The sequence below is a fragment of the Bison bison genome, unplaced genomic scaffold (assembly GCF_000754665.1).
Source record: "Bison bison bison isolate TAMUID 2011002044 unplaced genomic scaffold, Bison_UMD1.0 scf7180017864098, whole genome shotgun sequence".
Taxonomy (NCBI): domain Eukaryota; kingdom Metazoa; phylum Chordata; class Mammalia; order Artiodactyla; family Bovidae; genus Bison; species Bison bison.
Window position 1 is genome coordinate 3,977,690 of NW_011494670.1, and position 21,052 is coordinate 3,998,741.

Sequence of the window (21,052 nt, forward strand, 5' to 3'; positions counted from 1 at the left end):
CAAAAAGCAAGAGAGTTCCAGAAAAACATCTGTTTCTGCTTTATTGACTATGCCAAAGCCTTTGACTGTGTGGATCACAATAAACTGTGGAAAATTCTGAAAGAGATGGGAATACCAGACCACCTGACCTGCCTCTTGAGAAACTTGCATGCAGGTCAGGAAGCAACAGTTGGAACTGAACATGGAACAACAGACTGGTTCCAAATAGGAAAAGGAGTACGTCAAGGTTGTATATTGTCGCCCTGCTTATTTAATTTATATGCAGAGTACATCATGAGAAACGCTGGGCTGGATGAAGCACAAGCTGGAATCAAGACTGTCGGGAGAAAGACCAATAACCTCAGATATGCAGATTACACCACCCTTATGGCAGAAAGTGAAGAAGAGCTAAAGAGCCTCTTGATGAAAGTGAAAGAGGAGAGTAAAAAAGTTGGCTTAAAGCTCAACATTCAGAAAACTAAGATCATGGCATCCCTGGATGGATCAGATAGCAATTATTAAATAGATACGGAGTGGACCCCAAATTATATTACAGGCCAGGTTTTTGCAGTTCTTCTTGGTATTCCTTTAGGCACCTGATTAAATTTTAAAATGTTTGTTTTTCTTGGGCTAAATCCACTGCCCCCCATCTCCATCCCTCATCTAGTAGCTGAAGATTTTTCATATTATTTCAGACCTTCATTTTGCTTCTTTGTTCTATTGCACGGTATTCTCTTCCAGCAACCAGCTTCTGTCTTCTTCCCTGAAGGCGCTGACTTCTGTCAGTCTCACTATGTCAAATTCTCAGCTCTTTACGTCTCATCATTGGGGTGCTTCATAGACCTGAGGCCCTGCAGGCTAACTAAAGAGAATGTGGGTGATGCGGGTGTTGATGACTATGGTAAGGCTAGAGATGGTTCTAATGTTACACTCATTTGTAGAGAGGCAGCGAACAGTTAACAGTATAGTTCACAGTGTGAGCCCCCAGTCAGGCTCCTGAGCCTCATTGCAAGCTGTTTCACTTCCTAGATCTGTGACCCTAGGCAGATTGTCTTACCTCCCTAGGATGGTCTTTCCTGATTGATAAAACAGGAGTGATAATAACAGTATCCACTGTGCCATAGAATCGTTAGGAAAATTAAATGAATTAAGATGCATCACGTAATGGACTCAAAATATGTTAGTTGTTATTATTTAGTAAACTCAAGTTTGTTACTGGTGGGGTGCTAAAGATTGCTAAGGTGCTGTCCCTCTTAATCCCCGCAACAGCCTTATTGGTGCTTGTTAATACCTTTTACAGATGAGGAAATTGAGCTTTAGAAAAGTTAAATAACTTGCCCAGGGTCTGGATTCAACCTCTGATCTGTGCTATTCCAGGACACCTGCTCTTCGGATTAGAACCATGATGTCCATGGGAAACACAGAACAGAGCAGGACTGCCTGCCACTACAGCTTCTCACTGCAGTTTTTATCGATTTTACCAGCAGTTTCAGAGGGGCAAGTACACGTACCAGGGAACTTTGTGGGACTGTCCGTCTGCAGAATTGAAGTCTGGCTTTCATTTGTGATCTTGAGCAAATCACTTAAATACCTTTGAAGGTCAGTTTTTATAATCTGTAGGAAATAATAGTAAAATTGCTTAAAGGGTCAAGTGAAACTATGATAATACTAACCACATAATAACTCATGCAACAGAATAAGTTTATCCTATGGATGTTTTAAATAGAGCAGGTACTATCAGTTAACTTTTTAAAACCTTATCTCCCCTTTGATGCTGTTTGAATTTTATTTGCTACTTTTCAAAGTGTAAGGTTTATTTTGTTCTTCTGGGACTGAACCTATGGTTCTAGGGCACTCAATGGACCAGTAGCTTAGGAACTGAAGTTCTGGTCTACCAAGCACCATAATAATAAAAACATTTAGGGAGCATATAATTAATAAAAGCAACATATTTCTGTGTAGTGGTAGTTGGGAGGGTGATGGGTTTGGTAATAAAATGAATGAGGATCATATCTGAAAGATATGTTAGAAAGGAGACTGAGGTTTGTTATAATAGCAGATTGAGGTTTTGGATGGAACACGTAGAGTTATGTCTTTCTATGTATTACTCAGCCATCCAGCAGTATCGGTGATCCAGAACTCACATGGCCCCTGGAAATAAATGTCAGAGACATTACTTTGCCAACAAAGGGCCGTCTAGTCAAGGCTATGGTTTTTCCTGTGGTCATGTATGGATGTGAGGGTTGGACTGTGAAGAAGGCTGAGCACCGAAGAATTGATGCTTTTGATCTGTGGTGTTGGAGAAGACTCTTGAGAGTCCCTTGGACTGCAAGGAGATTCAACCAGTCCATTCTGAAGGAGATCAGCCCTGGAATTTCTTTGGAAGGAATGATACTAAAGCTGAAACTCCAATACTTTGGCCACCTCATGCGAAGAGTTGACTCATTGGAAAAGACTCTGATGCTGGGAGGGATTGGGGGCAGGAGGAGAAGGGGACGACAGAGGATGAGATGGCTGGATGGCATCACTGACTCGATGGACATGAGTCTGAGTGAACTCCGGGAGTGGTGATGGACAAGGAGGCCTGGCGTGCTGCGATTCATGGGGTCGCAAAGAGTTGGACACGACTGAGCAACTGAACTGAACTGAACTGAACTGAACTTAATGTATGAATTTTATAGAAGACATCTGTCTCTTACTTAAACCATTTTTATCAGAATTAAAAAAAAAAAAAAAACAGATCTAGTTAGCTTCTTTGGCTGATTTCCACAATTAGAATGAAGAGAGGAGCTTCATGCAAGCACTCATAATGAGAACATATGTTTTCTTGGTGTGAAATTTTCAAATAAAGCATGTTCACTTCTGTGAACTCATCTCTGTTTTGTGAGATAGTTTAAGAAAGTGAGATTAACTTATTTTTATAGGGGAGAAAGTTGGAGCTCACCGTGTTTTAGAACCTTGACTTAGGGACTGGCAGCTTATGATTCCTGGACCAGGAATTGAATCCACATCCTCCACTTGCTGGCAGAAATGCAAAATGCCAAACGGGAAGAGCAGAAAAAGCCTAGGTTAAGGGCATTATATGAATTCTCTGCAGAATTTGTGTTAATAATTATCTGGGAAACACTAATAAGTGGTTAAATCATGATGGTGTAGTCTAAGAAGAGGTCCCCTATTTTGAGAAGATTTTCATTTATAGTAGCTTTAAATTAGGAGACAGAACTGTTGTGGTACTCAACGAACATAACCACAGATAACTGGAAAATTAAGTTGTTCCAGGTGGCTTGTTTCCTGAGGTTCTAGATTGCTGTTCTTTCTGTTTTATTTATTTTTAAACTCTGTAGTAATAATTGGAAGGTGCTATGAGATGGAAGAAAGGTGCATAATTGTCATTGGTTGTAAATATTAACATTCCTTCATAAAATTCATAAAAAATCTATGCACTTGAATCAAATACTGTAGCTGTTTAGGGCTTCCCTAGTAGCTCAGACAGTAAAGAATCTGCCTGCAATTCAGGAGACCCAGGTTCAATCCCTGAGTTGGGAAGATCCCCTGGAGAAGAGAATGGCTATGCACTACAGTATTCTTGCCTGGGAAATCCCATGGACAGAGGAACCTGGTGGACTATAGTCCATGAGGTCACAAAGAGCTGGATATGACTGAGTGTCTAACACTTAAAACCTACCACTATCCATCCATTTGAAACTGCTCTTTAACAGTCAGATTTTAAAGTGTTTTTTTTTTTTTTTTTTTTTTATCCTTGAGGTCTTTATTACTATACTTCCCCACTAAATTTTCTCCTTATGTATTATTACATTAAAAAAAATATTTTTGATCACCCTGTCGTACTTCTGGTGACAGAATTTAACTTACTGTGATAATAAGACTGTAGGTAATTTTTAAACTTACTAGTTGTTATTAGTACATAGTTAATCGAAATAACTTGTGAATTACAAATTTTGATAAATAATATTAGAGATAAACATTATTTACTGGAAATTTATCACTACACTGTTGGTGCTTTTCTTCTGGTTAGTTCATTTATCAGCATATGAATATTACTAATTGCAGAAAGAGTCCAGCATACTATCCATTCTATTTAGTATATACACTGTGAAATGTTGTTTACATAGATATGTTGATGAGGATGAGAGTATTAATATAGCAGTGTCAGTCAGTTCTTTGAACTCTTCCTCAGTTATGTTCAAAACCACTGTGCTCTATCATTTGAAATTGTCTAATGATTTACCAGCTGACAACCAAATTAGGCCCTCCTCCAATTTTCTTTCAAGCAAAAAATTGGCACAACCCACCTGAGTTGCAAGAGAAGAGTGATTAGGGCTACACACTTTTTCACTACCAGTATTTCTAATTGTCTCCTTAGGTCCTGCTCAGAGGTTTTTTCTTACCACAAGCAGGGCCACATCGTGACACTGGCGATGAGCAACCGTGTGCCTTGATTTTGTGAAGTGGGAGAAGTGGGATAGGAAAGGAGTGGGAGGGACAGGTGACCCTACTTTCCAGGGGCATTCTCAGGCAGATCAAGGGCACTTACTTAGAAGGGTTGATCTGGAAATTGATTTATCATCTATGTGTCTGCATACCTTTCATACCCTTTAGAACGATGGGCACTTCTAGGAGTTGCCTATCCTAATTTGAAGACTGTTGTCCTAGTAACCAGTTATATTATGAGCTCTTAATTAAAGAAAAATCTCCCCCTTGGTGTTTGTGTGTGTGTGCAAGCACCCATTGCATGAGCATCCTTTCAACTTAGAACACTGCTGACCGAGGTAAATAGTTTATGCTGTCTAGGATAATGTTAAAAGTCTTAATTGCTTCGAAGCATCTGTTTATGAATGAAGTTTATAAATTGTCCTTTACCAAACATGAATTTTCACAGTCCTCATTCTCTACAAATTCTCCAGGTCGGAATTAACAGTCAAATTTCCTGTAACTTTTCCCCCTATACATCTTTTTGCTAATCCTATTCATATTTACTCACATGTTGGCAAAGCATATTTTAAGTAGCTCAGTATAAGAAATTATGTGCAGTTTTGAGTAAACAAGAAACAATTGGCGACAGATTACTTTTTACCCCCATTTGTTTCTTTTGCTTCTCAATTCATAAAATTACTACATGAGACTTCAGATGTAATTTATATTAGCTCTTTCCCTTTACAGAAAATGAAACCAGAGAGATTAAACCAATTGTTCAAGGTCATTGAGGTGGTATTAGAAGAGGAGAATCTGTGTCTCCTACTTCCCATTACTATACCCTTTGCTACATCATACCTTCTGCTGCCTTTTGCAAAATTGCATTCCTTACCACCATCCTATTTAATATTATTTCTCCTGGGGACTGATTAACTTTTATCGACCCAGAATTATTATTTTTTTTTTTTAGACAGAGAGGCATTTACTTTTTCATTGAAGACTTTTCTCAAAACTAAAATACCCCTTATCCCCTGGCAAATACTTTCTGCTGCACAGTAGGACACAACTTCCGAGCCTGGGGCCCCACTGGCCCAGGGCAGGGTCACGGGGCTGTGGGGGGAGGGAGGGGATGCTAACAGGTCAGAGTAGAGGTGGATTGGCAGAGCGGGGCTGGTGGGAGGTGGGAAGCTTACATCATTTCCCTGCAACTGGGCTCTGGCGAGGTTGTAAGGCCTCACTTTCCCCTGTGTAATAGTTTACCAGATTGCCAGAGATTCGTAGAGGAAAGAAAAGGTATGGCAGGGCCGATGCTCACCCTGTTCATAAATCTGTGCTATGAGATGAGAAACTGTCAATAAGTAACTAGAAGCAGCCAGGACTGTCTGTGCTTTGCTCTCCCCCAGCTCAGTTCCTTTCTGCTCCGCCCCATCCCTGCTCTCTGCTGCTCAGATCAGCTTCCTGCTTCTCATGAAGGCTGTTCTCCTGTAAAACTGGTCAGCTTTCACTGAAAGCATTATATTCATAAGTCTGAGTCAGGTTTTGTGGAAGTATTGTGGGTTTGGTTTTCTTTGGGGGATGGAAGGGGAGGGAAGAATTTTTTTAAAAAAAAGGAAGGGGCAGGCTGAAAAAGCAAAATCATCATGAATTTTGTTGTCACATCGTGCCGGTGTTATAACCAGCTCTGTAGACTGCTGCACTGAAAACATTTCTGTGAGAGGTATGTGCTTGAAAAATGGAAAGGTGACTCTTGGCTGTGGAGCAGACTGTCTGTCCAGCAGCTGCTCAGATGGCTGTAAGGTTGTAATTCTTTCTAGTGTTTTGATGCAGAAAGGGCAATCGTTACTTGAAACGTGGTACAGTTAGCCAGCTATTGGTAAAATGTTAACTGTATGCTTGGTCCCCACACCAAGACTCCTGAAATTGTCCTCTAGCTTGAATCCGTCTAGCCAAATCCACAGCATTATTCCAGGCTCTTTTGGTGGTGGTTGTAAACAAAGTGATGATCTTTAATATTCTCTCATTATTTAGAAATCTCATGATAAAGATTAATGAAAGAGACTTGGAGTAGCCTAGACGAAGCTTCAGATTCACTTGGAGCTTTTTGCATTGACAGATGGCAAAAGTAAAAGGAAACGGTTGGTGATTTACTGTCGTAATCTAAAGTGAAAGTTTTAAAGTTTAGAGGGTATGGTATATCTAAGTGGAAAAGCCTGGAGGGGTCACTAAAATTTAGACACGTAATCCCACCCACTACAAGTGATTGCCTGACCAGTATTCAGACCAGAAGGCTCTGGATGTATCTTTTTCAAAGGAGATTAGGAAATGTGTATAAATGCCTCTATTCAGTGGTCAAAAGAATAGGATTAAGAATAAAAATATAACCAACACTGAAGGAAATGTGGAGGACTGTATATTGGTTACCAAAAATCCAGGCTATTATGTTATAAAATATTTTAGAAAAATATTTAAGGTAGGAAAATAGAATATTTTATCATGTACATCGGATAAGCTACTAGTGACAGAATCCATTCAAACTACAAAGGAGATCCTGCTTGATTTTAAGAATTATTTTGTCATGGAAGAAACTTGAAAACTCTTGAATGTTAGCTAATTTTAAATTTATTTTACAAAGTTTTGGAATTAAATTGCTTGAATTTATCAACATATAAACGTGCCAGTACTATTGTTCTTCTCCACAAAGATGGTAATGCTTAAATTACTGAAGGCAGTTATTCATGAATAGAAAAGACCAGCTATTATAATGCAACCTAAATTCTTCTCTTTAAGAGACTGTGCCATTTAAACTTGATTTCTTCTCAAATATTTGCAAAGAGAGCTAATCTTCATGATCATATGGGATGATGTTAATAAGTTAAACCTAATACAGGCTTCTGAGAAGGAATTCCCTCTGCACTATACCACACACAGACAGGTGGCCACCCTGACTGTATTTACCTTGGTCGTTCTCAAGTGTAGCTTCACGTTAGAAACCCCTGGAGAGCTTTCAATAGCTCCCATTGCCCAGGCCCAACCCCGGGGACTCTGCTTTAATTGGTTGGGGGTGGGGCCTGGGCATTGATAGATTTGAAACTGGTCCCAGGTGTTTTCTAATGTGTAGCCAGAGTTGACAACCCTTGTATTACCTGACTGTCCCCAATGCTAGAGCAGCCCATTCTGTTTTGGGTACTGTTTGTATGACACTAGGTCTGCTTTGCTGTGTGTTCTGTTAGGTCTGAACTTTGTCTGTAGCAGCTCATCAGATATTTAATATCTCTCCCCCAAGGCTTAGCTTTTCCAAGAGAAATAGTCTTAGTTTTTTCAGTCTCTGGGGCTTTTTTTTCTAGGCCCTTTCCCATTCTGGCTACTCCCTGTCATGGAATTGCGTTTGTTTTGTATCACTCCTGAATAGGGTGTCCTGGGGACAGAGCCCACCATTCTAGAAGTGTGGTGCCCAGCTCAGGATGCAGAGAACATAGTAAAGCTGTAGCTCTCTTGTTCTGGACATTACACTTCTGTTGTTGGTGGCTAAGCTTATGTTAGTGTTTTTGGCAGTCACAAAGCACTGTTGACTCATGTTGAGCTTGAAGTCAGCTCAAGCTTCTTTTTCATGTGAACTCTACTTAAGTCATGCCTCTTCTCCTCCATATGTAATACATTTTTTTTTTCCACTGTAGTACCAGGGTTTACATTTATACTTTGGAAACATAAGAAGAAAACCCAATGAATCAGTTCTTCCATACAAGGAAAGGGATATATTTGAACTTGATGCCAGAAGTATATTATATGCATATAGCAGCAATTTTAAAGAGTGATTTAGACCATTCATTTGAATCCACAGTTAAATTTAATCTTCTTAATTCAGTCCATCTTTCCATCATTTCTTCTGATTCACTACTCAGTGTTTGCTGTTCAAAGTTAGGATCCCGTTTGACTGTGCAGCCTGTCTTAATGTTTGTATTCAACACTTGGTCAAATGCGTTTCCCAAATCAAAATACATGGGGGCATTCTCCTGAACTGTTTGTGTATATCTTTATTTTAAAAGGAAATGTGTTGAATTTGTCATGGTTTTCTTGTTTAATGACAGAAATGGAAGAAAATATTTTGCAGATGAGCAGGTGACTTGTCCCAGATCCCCGTTTGCCACATTCAAGGCTAGAACCCAGATCCGGCTCTCGTGGTGTTCACTCCAGTGCTCTGTGGATCACACCACAAGTGCTGATGCCACTTGTCATTTAGGATAAGAATTCAAAGAAAATGGAAAGGAAATAAAGCCTCCATGGACACTTCACTGTCTCTTTTGGGATATTTAATATTTAATATTTAATCCCATAACCTATAGCCCAGTCAACTCTTGCGTTGTTATTCATTTAGTGTTCTGCCCAAAGCAATAAAAGAGGAATAAAATGACTAGCCAGCATTCTAAATGAACTGCAGAGAATAGGATTCTCAGGAGTTTGGGCACCCTAACTCCCCTTGGAAAGTTTTTTCAACACCCATATTTATACACAGTGGATCGTGGTGGAATAGTGTCACTTTGTTCATACTGAATCACAGTGTGGGGAATATTAAATGAAAGGCGTATGTAGCTTGACTTTTAATTTTGCAGATGAAGAAACTGAGACCCAGACACCAAACACTGTAGCCAGAGTGCTTAGCAGCGTACTTAGTACATAGTGTGTACTTAGTAAATACCCGGATGTGGCTCAGCTTTCTTCAGTGTTGTTTTCTTCTCCACATAGGAATTGGATTTTTCCCTTTCGTCTCCCCAGCTTTGCCCTTGGCATTTATTTCCTTAAAACTGTTGAAATGGAACAGATTTTTCAAGAATACCTATTACTTTAGAAAAGCTCCAGTGATAGAGTAAAAGCTCGGATAACCAGGTTTATTTTTCCTGGTTTTTGACTTTTAGGAAAATAAGCTCCTTTCCTCCCCTTGAAAAATTGATTTTAAAAATTTGAGTTTTTTAAAAAAAGAGGAGCTGTCAAGGAATGAATAGCCTAGGACCAGTCTGTATACATTTAGCCCGAATTGCACATCTTTATTAGGATCCAGTAAAAACTGATGCTCACAACAAGGCTGACCCTACTGTATGATAAGACCTGCAGTCACCGGTGATTTAATTATGTTCACTATATTGTACTTCCTAAAGCAAGAAAGTATTCCTTAATACATTTTAGGAAGGTTTGCAATAGCAGTAGTTGAAACAAAAAGGCCTTATAAATAAATTTAGTCAATCAGACCAAGCTACTCCTCTAGCCTTTTGATTATTATAGATTTGATTGTATGTCCTCCTATGCAGTTTGGAAACACCCAGCTTTATTTACGTGAGGCTGGCAAAAGATGAGAAGTAAAAACCTTGATGGAGAAGGAAATGGCAACCCACTCCAATATTCTTGCCTGGAGAATCCCATGGACAGAGGAGCCTGCAGGCTGCAGTCCATAGGGTCGCAAGAGTCGGACACGACTTAGCAACTAAACCACCACCACTGAAACCCTTGGGAAGCTGCACTTTTAGAGTACCCCTGGCTTCTTTTGCAAACCCACTCAGTAGTCCCAAGTTCCTATTTTGTAGGTATATTTTACATCAATTAATACTGGTTGTATTTTTACATGGCTATTCTTATCTCATAGTCTGAAATCCATTCTTATGACCCATACTTTATTTTTATGCTTCATAATGCTGCTTGTAACTAGGTGTTTTAAGAGGAAATGAGGGTGTAAATGTGTAAAGAACTATGAACCAGTATATATGAACTATACAGAAGCACAGTTGAAAGCTGTAATATGACAAATAGATGAAGGTATGATTACTAGTGGAATTAGTTAATTCTTGAGTAGTGCTCAATGCAAAGTGTCCATGTGTAGTTTTATATTAACACGGGATATTGGAGGGAAAAAAAAACAACATGAAATTGGGAAATACAGATTCAATACTTCATATTGTAGAATTTTAAAATGTAAAGATCTAAACCCTAACCTTTCTAAATTACTATTCAGAAAATGTTTATAGACATAATTTCTAAAGCTTCATACAAATTTCTTTTTACATGGCATATCCCAATGGTTATGGTTTACATGGTTTTGCTATGTTTTTTCCTTTGTTGTTGATTTTATCATTATTAAGAGACCAAAGTCAAGCTTAGCAAATTTTAGAAAGAAATTTAAACTTTAGGTTCAAATTGTAGGTATTTATTTACAAAGCATATGTGGCTTTTTACACAGCAAACTTAACTGCTAAGTGTGTGTGTGTGTGAAGTCCTTAAAGCCCATAAAAAGGCAAAGAAGAATTGCAAGAAAATAGTGCATTGGTTGCTGAATTATTCATAATGATTAAGTCTGTCTTAGTCTATTCAGGTTGTTGTAACAAAATACCACAGACCAGGTGGCTTATAAATGAAAAGCATTTATTTCTCATAGTCCTGGAGTTTGGAAGTCCAAAATCAGGGTGCCAGCATGGCCAGATGAAGGCCCTGTTCTGGACTGCAGACTTCTTGTATCCTCACATGACAGCATGGCCAATTGTGCATGCATGCATGCTCAGTTGCTTCAGTCGTATCTGACTCTTTGCAACCCTATGGACTGTAGCCTGCCAGGCTCCTCTGTCCATGGGATTCTCCAGGCAAGAATACTGGAGTGTGTTGCCATGCCCTCTTCCAGGGGACCTTCCTGACCCAGGGATTGAACCTGCATCTATGTCTCCTGCACTGCGGGTAGATTCTTACCCACTGAGCCACCTAGGAAGCCCCAAATGGCCAAAGAAAGGGCACTAATTCCATTCATGAGGACTCAACCCTCATGACTTGTTACCTTCCAAAGGCCCCACCTCCTAATACTATCACTCTGGGTACTAGGATTTCAGCACATCTATTTGGGGTGGGGGAAAACACAAACATTTAGATCACAGCATTCAACTGCTGCATCCCCAAAATTCATCAACTTCTTAGGTGCAGAATGCATTCATACCATCCCAGTAGTCCCAGCATCTTCACCAGTCCCAGCATTGACTAAACAGTCTAAATTCCAAAGTCTCATCTAAATATGATCTCCATCAAGTATGAGTAAGATTCAAGGAGTGAGTCATCTGGGGCAAATTCACCTTTAGTTGTGAGCCTGTGAAATCAAACAAATTATGTGCTTCACCAGCAATGGTGGGATGGGCATAGAGTTAAACACTCCCATTCTAAGAAGGAGCAATAGGAAAGAAAACCATAAGCAAGAAAGAAAACCATCAGAACCCAACAGGGCAAACAGCCTCAAATCTTAAGTCTCAAGAATAATCTTCTTAAACTTGATGCTCTGCTTGCCAGGCCCACTTACTATGGGCCCTCTTACTGGACACACAAAAGAATGTCCCTGCCTCCATGGCTTTGCTGAGCGCATCCCCGCAGCATCTCTCTCAGGCAGGAATAGTACACCTGTGGCTCTGCTGATTGAGAGTTGAGGGAACTTGCAGCCCTTCCCCCACCGCTTTGCTGAGTGTTGCTCCAGTGGAGGTCTCTGTGTTGGCCTTGTCTTTGCTGTGCCCTTTGCTTGGGTCTTGTGCCTGTAGCACCAAATGGCTCCGTTCTTGGAAATCTTGATGAAGATAGCTGCTTCCCAACAGCTCCGCTGGGGAGGGGTCTGGCTCCCATGGCTTTGACTGGGAGTCTTCTGGCTTGCTGAAACCTAGGTAATGCCTTTCCCACTTTTGAAACTGATGATCTGTGAATCACCTTGTCTGTTTAAAAAAAAATTAATTTCTTTTTGGCGGGCTGGGTCTTTGTTCCTGCACACAAGCTTTCTCTAGTTTCAGAGAGTTGGGGGCTCCTGTCTAGTTGTGGTGCATGGGCTTCTCAGTGTGGTGAGGGAGCAGAGGCTCTAGCTGCACGGGCTTCAGTAGTTGCGGCCCAGGGTAATTAGTTGTAGTTCAGGGGTCCTAGAGCCTGGAAGGCTGCAGTCCTTGGGGTCGCTGAGGGTCGGACATGACTGAGCGACTTCGCTTTCACTTTTCACTTTCGTGCATTGGAGAAGGAAATGGCAACCCACTCCAGTGTTCTTGCCTGGAGAATCCCAGGGACGGGGGAGCCTGGTGGGCTGCCGTCTATGGGGTCACACAGAGTCAGACACGACTGAAGGGACTTAGCAGCAGGAGCAGCAGCAGCAGCAGCGCTCAGACTCAGTAGTTGTGGCATACGGGCTTAATTGCTCTCCATTATGTAGAATCTTCCTGGACCAGGGATTGAACCTGTGTCTCCTGCATTGGCAGTTGGAGACACTGCCGATGTCTGCACCCACTGCTCCACTAGGGAAGTCCTTATCTTGTCTTGACTATCACACGTTTGAAGCAGAATGGTGCTATGGTTCCCTCCTATGAATTTCAAGAAGTCTGACAACCAGTCTTTATTTGTTCCTATCTCTTTCCCCTTGGATTCAAATAGCAGTTGCTGAGTGGCTGATTAAATCTCTGGTTCATATACATACTCATCTTCTCATCAGAAAGTTTCTTGGCCCCACCCTTAGTGGTCTCTCAAACATGCTTAGTCATGTTTTATAAAATGAATAAGCTGCGAGTTTTCCAAATTTTAAATTTCTGCTTCTTTTTTGATTACAAATTCTGTCTTTGTCATTCTTTCTTCTTCATGTTTTACTGTAATATTCCAGGGAGCCAATGGTACCTTCAGTATTTTGCTTAGAAAGAAATTTCAGCCAAATAGCCAGCTTTGTTGGATATGTCTGTCTTCCACAGGATAGAACCATGAGTTCTATCTCCATAAAATACTCAGACATGAACACAATTTAGCCACGTTCTTTCCTACTTTTTAACAAGGATTGCCTTGCCTTCAGTTTCCAATAACAGGTTCCTCATTTCTGTTCTCATCAGAGTGGCCTTTACTGTCCATCTTTCCACCAGCATTCTGTTCAAGACCACTTCGGAGTTCTCTAGGAAGATTGAGGCTTTCTCTGCGGCTCTTCTCTTCTCCTTCTGAGCCCTCACCTGAATAGCTTTTAGTGGTCTGTTCACTGTCATGTAGGCTTTTTCTAGCCTGCACTTCAAAACTCTTCCAGCCTCTACCTATTACTCTCCGTTCCAAAGCCACTTCACATTTTTAGGTATTTGTTATAGCAGTACCACACTGTCAGTACCAATTTTCCATCTTAGTCAAGGTACTGTGACAGAATATCACAGACTGAGTGGCCTATAAACAACAAACATTTATTTCTCACAGTTCCGCAGACCAGAAACCTGAGATCACAGTCATAGTTTGACTATGAATGACAAAGCTTCTTACTAAGAGCATTATTACTACTGTATTTCATATTTAGAAAGTTCCAAAGAAAATGAATGTAAAAGTGTTTCTGTGTCTAGGTCTAAATTAAATAATCCACCAAAGCAAATATATATGACTTGTGTATTGAACTATGTTATTTATACCTTAGATATTATCTTTGCATGAATCTTAGAATTATTTGATTTTTTAATATTATAACACTTTAATTAGATTTATTTCAAGTTGTATAGGTATCTCTTTAATTATTCAATAAGGGACCTATCCTTATCTGAAGATTCAGGAAAACCCGTCTTGTAAGAAGTAATGGATAAGACCCGACGGGCTGAGGTGAGAAAGAGCAGGATGTCTAGGAGAAACTAGAAGAACATTATAACTGGATTTTAGAAAAGAGCAAAAAAGGTAGAATCATTCGGATAGAAATTAGAATATGTGAGGTTTTTGTGTGCTTTGAGATTATATCCCAAGCCCAGTGGGTAAAATTGAAAGGTTTTAAGCTAGAGAGTGAGCTGTTCATTCATACTTACTTTTTGTCCAGATCAGTGTGGTTGCTGCAGAAGGGGTGCTTTTGAGAGGGGCACAAACAGAGATTCAAAAGTCAGTCAAGGGATCAGTGGCTTAGTAGTAGTTTAGATCAGGTGGAGCAGTGAAGATGAGAAGTGGACTGATTTTGCGTTGTGTTTGGGAACTTGAATTAACAGTGTTTTATGATTGACTAGATGTGTGAGAGTGAGACAGAGGAAACCACACATTAACAGTAGCATCCGGTGCATTCATTGCATGATACAGTGACAACTACTGAGACAGGGACAGCCCCAAGGGAAGCAGATCTCTTGGCTGGACTTCAGAAGAGACGAATTGGCTTGAAATACACATTTGGTAGTCATTGGCATAAGGTAATTGCCTCCAGAATGAATGATGTTGGCCGAGGAGGAGTGTAGTGTGAGAGTAGAAGTTGGCTTGGTAACCCTAGTCCAAGGCCTTGCAAGGAGACTCATCACCCAAGGACTGAGAACACGAGGAAGTTCATACTGCTCACCTGCTTTGTGTTTGTTATTGCTATACAGTTTTTTAGGTAAACTTTTTATTTCAAGATAATTGTCAATTCATGTGCAGTTACTGGAAATTATATGAGGAGATCCCATGTACCTTTTATTCATGTTCCCCTAGTGATAACATTTTGCAAAACTGATAAAATATCACAGCCAGAGTATCAAGATATATACAGCCAACATTTAGAACATTTCCATCTCCTCAAGGATCTCTATGTTGCTTTTTGTATTGTCACATCTACTTTCCTGTTGCTCTCTCCACCTTTATAATTGATTGCAATTGCTAATCTGCTCCCCATTTGTGTAACTTTGTTACTTTAGCATGTTCATAGAAATAAGGTCATATAGTAAGTAGTTTTTTTCATGCAGCATAATTCTCTGGAGATAAATGCAAGTTGTGAGTGCATCAGTACAGTTAACAATATGGGTTTGAACTGCACAGGTCCACTGAAACATGGATTTTTTTTCCAGTAAACATTTTTTGCAGTACTACATAATAATCTATGGTTGGTTGAAACCACGAAGGGTTGACTGTAAAGTTACGCACAATTTTTAATTGTTCTGGGGGGAAGAGGGGTGAGCACCCCCTAACACCTGCATTGTTTAAGGGTAAACTGTACATACACTTTGGTAAACATGTCTTTTCATGAATTTCATCCGTTTTCTAATTGGATTTTTTGCCTTTTTCCTGCTGTGTTCTGGGAGTTCTTTATATATTCCAGTTAATAGTTGTCAAATATGTGGTTGGCGTGTATTTCGTCCCAGTCTGTACCTTATATTTTCATCTTCTTTATAGGGTTTTTGGCAAAGCAAAAGTTTTGAAGTTTGTTGGAGTTCAGTTTATCAGTTTTTCCTTTTATGGACTGTGTTTTTGTTGCCAAGTCCAAGAACTGTTTACCTAGCCCCTATATTCTGAAGCCTTTCTAATTTTCTTCTCTAAGAGCTTTATGGTTTTGTGTTTTACATTTAAGTTCATGATTCATTGTGAGTTAATTTTTGTATAAAGTATGTTTCTTAGGTTGAGGTCCTTTCTTTGCTATGGATGTCCAGTTGCTCCAGCAACATTGGTTTAGAAAGGCTAACCTTCATCTGTTGAATTGCTTTTTTTGTGCCTTGGTCAAAAAAAGATAGGTGTATTTAAGTGGATCTGTTTCTGGTTCTCCATTCTGTTTCACTGATCTATTGTGTCTGCTTCTCCAGCAATATCATACGTTCTTGATAATTACTGTAGCTACACATAAAGTCTTAAAATCAGGTAGACTGATTTTTCACACTTCATTCTTCTTTTTCGAAATTATTTTAACTAATCTAAAACAATTTATTCTGGGTCTGAAAGAACTAGAATAGACTTTATACAGAAAGTTCTAGACTTTCTGTATAAAGTCTAGACTAATTTTGTCTCTACTGCATTTTCAAAAGTCTTGCTGAGAATTTATTTTTAAGGGATTGTGTTAAATCTGCATATCAGTTTGGGTAGAATTTACATTTTGTATTATGTTTAATATTCCGTTTCTTGAACACAGTGTATCTCTTCATTTATTTAGATCTTTTTTTTTTTTTATCAGCATTTTGTACTTTTCAGCATACCTGCATTGGATATGGTTTTATTAGGTTTATAATTAATTACTTCATTTTAAAAACGATTTGGTGGCTCAGGTGGTAAGAAATCTGCCTGCGATACAGGAGACCTGGGTTCGATCCCTGGTCAGGAAGACCTGGGTCAGGAAGATCCCCTGGAGAAGGGCTCAGCCACCCACTCCAGTATTCTTACCTGGAGAATTCTGTGGGCAGAGCCTGTTGGGCAGAGCCATGGGGTCTCAAAGAGTCATGCGTGACTGAGTGACTAACACTTTCACTTGTCTCATTTTAAAAACTATTGTAAATGGTATAATATTTTTAATTATGTTGTCTGTATATTTATTTCTAGTATCTAAAAATGTTAATTTTGATGTCCATATGTTCATTGTTCATAAATAAAAATATAATTGATTTTTGTATGTTGAACTTGTATCTTTTGACCTTATAAATTCATGTATTCATTTTAGGAATTGTTTTTGTAGATTCCTTGGGATTTTCCATATAGACAATTATATCGTCTGCAGATAGGGATAGTTTTATTTCTTTTTTCAGAACTATATTATTTTTAAGAGCTTCCTGGGTAGCTCATCTGGTAAAGAATCGACCTGCAATGCAGGAGACCTGAGTCCTATCCCTGGGTTGAAAAGCTCCCTTGGAGGAGGGCAGAGTGACGCATTCCAGTATTCTTGCTGGGAGAATCCCTATGGACAGAGGAGCCTGGTGGGCTATAGCCCATGGGGTCACAAAGAGTCAGGCATGACTGAGTGACTAAACACAGCATATACCTTTTATTTCCTTTCCTTGATTTACTGTGCTGGCAGAACTTAGAGCTCTATATAATAAGAGTAATGGTGAAAGTGGATATTTTTGCCTTGTTGCTGATCTTAGGGAAAAAGGGATTTAATACATTGGTGTTGTAATGTTAGCTGTAGGTTCTTTTTAGATTCTCTTCATCAAACGAAGAAATTCTCCTTGATTCTTTTTACTGAAGGTTTATTTTTTTTAATCATGAATGGATGTTGAATTTTGTTGAATATTTTTTCTGAATCAATGGATATGATGATATGATTTTTCTTTTTTTACTTGTTAATATAGTGGATTGTATTAATTGATTTTTGAATATTGAACTATCCTTGCATTCCTTAAATAACTCTCTGGTTATGTTATAGAATTCTTTTTATATATTGTTGAATTCTGTTTGCTAGTATTTTGTTGAGGATTCTTGCATCTGTGCTAATGAGGGATATTGATGTGTAGTTTTAGTTTTTGGTACTATCTTTGTCTGATGCACCCCACTCCAGTACTCTTGCCTGGAAAATCCCATGGATAGAGGAGCCTGGAAGGCTGCAGTCCATGGGGTTTCGAAGAGGCAGACACGACTGAAGCGACTTCACTTTCACTTTTCACTTTCATGCATTGGAGAAGGAAATGGCAACCCACTCCAGTGTTCTTGCCTGGAGAATCCCGGGACGGGGGAGCCTGATTGGCTGCCGTCTATAGGGTCGCACAGAGTCGGACACGACTGAAGCGACTTAGCAGCAGCAGCAGCAGTATCAAGGTAATACCAAAATCATTTTTCTATTTTTAATTTCACTGATTTCTTCTCTTTATTGTTTCCTTAATTTCTGCTTATTTGGATTTATTTGGATCTTTCTCAAGATTCTTGAGGTAGGAGCTTAAATTACTGATTTGAAAGATTTCCTTTTCCAAAAATAAAAGCATTTAGTTCTACTGATTCCCCTCTCAGCACTGCTTTTGCTAGTTCCCACAAATCTTGATAGATTATACTTTCATCTTCATTCAGTTCAGTGTGTTTTTCAAGAAATTTTCCTTGAGACTTTTGATTCATGGATTATTTATATTGTTAGTTTTCAAGTGTTAAGGAGTATTCCTGTTAATCTTTCTGCTAATGATTTCTAATTTGATTCTGTTGTGATCAGAGAACATACCCTTAAGATTTTAATCTCTTTTTAAAAAAATTTTATTTATTTATGTATGTATATATGTATTTTTGCCTGTGTTGAATCTTCGTTGCTACGTGGGCTTTCTCTAGTTTCAGAGAGTGGGGACTACTCTCTGGTTGCAGTGTGCGGACTTCTCATGGCAGTGGCTTCTCTTATTGTGGAATCCGGGCTCTAGGTCCGCGGACTTGAGTAGTTGTGGCACATGAGCTCAAGAGCTGGGGTTCCTGGGCTCTAGAGCACAGGCTCAGTAGTTGTGGTGAACTGGCTTAGTTGCTCCACAGCATGTGGGATTTTCCTGGACCAGGGATCAAACCTGTGTCTTCTGCATTGGCAGGTGGATTCTTTACCACTGAGCCACCAGGGAAGCCGAAGATTTTACTTTAAGTTTGTTGATGAGCTGTTTTATAGTCTAGCATATCATCTTTCTTGGTATGTATTCCCTGGGCACTTGAAAAAGAATGTCATTTACTGTTGTTGGGTTGGGTGTTCTATAAATGTTGGTTAGATCCTGTTGTTTGATGTTGTTGAGATCTTGTATATTCTTATTTTTTCTCCAGTCATTCTGAGAGAGGTTTGTCGATGTCTCACACTCTGAATTTATCTGTGTCTCATATCAGTTCTATAGGTTTTGATTTTTACATATTCTATAGATCCATGGACTTCCCTGGTGGCTCAGACAGTAAAGTGTCTGTCTACAATGCAGGAGACCCAGGTTCTATCCCTGGGTTGGGAAGATCCCCTGGAGAAGGAAATGGCAATCCACTCCAGGACTATTGCCTGGAAAATCCCATGGACAGAGGAGCCTGGTAGGCTACAGTCCTTGGGGTCGCAAAGAGTCAGACATGACTGAGCGACTTCACTTTCACTTTCACTTTTCATAGATCCATTATTAGTATATACACATTTAGGATTGCTCTATTATCTTGGTGGTATGGCCCTTTTATCATGAGGCCCTTAATGTCCCTGTCTGTGTCTGGTGATTTTGCTCTGAAGTCTTCTTTTCTGATTAATATAGCACTCTTTCTTCATTTTGATTAATGTTTGCAGGATATACCATTTCCATTCTTTTACTTTCAACCTACCTATGCTATTGTATTTGAAGTGAGTTTTTTGTAGTATATAGTTAGATCGTGTTTTTTAACTGACTGCTAATCTGGTTTTTAGTTAGTGCATTTACTTCTACTTTTCTTTATGTCCCTTTACTTCCTGCATTTAGAATACAGTTTTCTTAAATACTTGACGTACATTTAGAACTGTATTAGATACTGTTAGGATTTGTTAAAACCATCAAAATTAATTTAGAAAAGTCAAGAAGGAAAGCATATTGTATTTACCCATATTTTTGCTTAGCATGTTCTTTTTTCTTCCTTATATTTTGAGGTTCCTTCTTTTATTTTTTTCCTTTATGCTCATTAGCATTCTCTAGCTGCTCTTTTTTGGTAAGGTCTGTTGGTGAAAGTTCTCTCATTTTTTCTTCCTCTGATCATGTCTTTATTTTCATTTCCTTCTTGAAGGATATTTTCACAGGGTATAGGATCCTAGGCTGACAGTTCTTTTATTTTTTAGCTCTTGAAAAATTGCCTCTGCCTTCTCATCTCCATGGTTTCTGATTTGACTACCATGTGTCTTGGTATATGTTGCTTGCCAGATTTGACAAGTTTTTAGCCATTATTTGTTTGAGTACCTTCCCAAACTTGCCCTTTTTTTCTCCTTCCTCCCTGGATTATAGTCACATGGATTTTAAACATTTATCCTGAGGCTCTGTTGAGAATTTTCAGACTTTTTTCTTTCTTTTGTTCCACTTGCATAATATCTATTACTTTCTTTTCTAATTCACTGATTTCTTTCCTCTGTCCCATCCACTCTGCCTTTGACCCCATTCATTAAGTTTTATTTTGGTTATTGTTTCTCTCAGTTCCAAAGTTTCCAGTTGGTTCTTTTTGATATTTTTCTATTTATTTTCTGAGACATTTTATGTTTTCTTCTGTTTCAAGTATGTTTGCAGCTGTTCATTGAAACTTTTTTTAAAAATAATAATTGCTTTAAAATGTTTGTTGCATAATTTTAACATCTCATCTTTAATTTGTCATGTGTTTATTTTTATTCAAGTCGAGGCAGTCTTAGTTTTGGTATGTGAAATGACTTTCAGTTGAAACCTGGATATTTTGGGCATTAAGTTGTGAATCTTTGGATCTTACATAAATTTCCTGGTTTAGCTAACTTCCTCTGACACTGTTCTATCAGAGGTGAGGGATGATACCTTCTTATTACTGCCAGAAAGGAAGAGAAATCTAGTGTTCCCCACTCGGCTGCCATTGACATCCAAGGTAGAGAAGGAATCTTAATACTTCCCAGGCTGAGCTGGGGGGTCCCATCCCTCACTCAGCTCTGAAGGTGCCACTGCCACTAGAAGGGTTAGGAGAGTTTCATTACTGCTTTACACATGGCCTCCTCCGGACCAAGGAGCAGGGTTGGGGTGGGCTCTTTGCTACTGGGTGGTAGTCAAAGTCCTGATGTGTCTTCACTGGGCCTCTTCTGAAACCACCCAAGTGGGGAGAAAGAGATAAACCCTGTTACCACTAGGGGGATAATGGAAGTTATCTGTCTGCACATGATCGTCATTGACTCTGTATTTGTAGGAGGAGAGGGAGGACTTGAACTTGTTACTGTCTGACTGAGTGAAAATCCCAGCACCCTCCTTGCACTCCTCTGACACCGCTCCATTGCGGTGGTCAGGGGCCATAGTTTTTTCTGTCATGTTTATCTCATGCAGTGCAG

The 21,052-nt window shown here is 39.3% G+C and overlaps 1 protein-coding gene across 9 annotated transcripts in view; it reads left to right on the top strand.

The window, feature by feature from the left end:
- The window catches only part of BBX (bobby sox homolog (Drosophila)), a 299,118-nt gene that overhangs the window by 76,787 nt on the left and 201,279 nt on the right, over nucleotides 1-21,052 (top strand). The window contains exon 1 of one of the 9 annotated variants that reach the window (XM_010838551.1): nucleotides 3,607-6,130. The exons of the other annotated variants lie outside the window; for them this stretch is intronic. The gene's annotated coding sequence lies outside the window, so the exon portion shown is untranslated. Of the gene's footprint in view, nucleotides 1-3,606; nucleotides 6,131-21,052 lie in introns of those variants that run through there. 9 annotated transcript variants of the gene reach the window in all.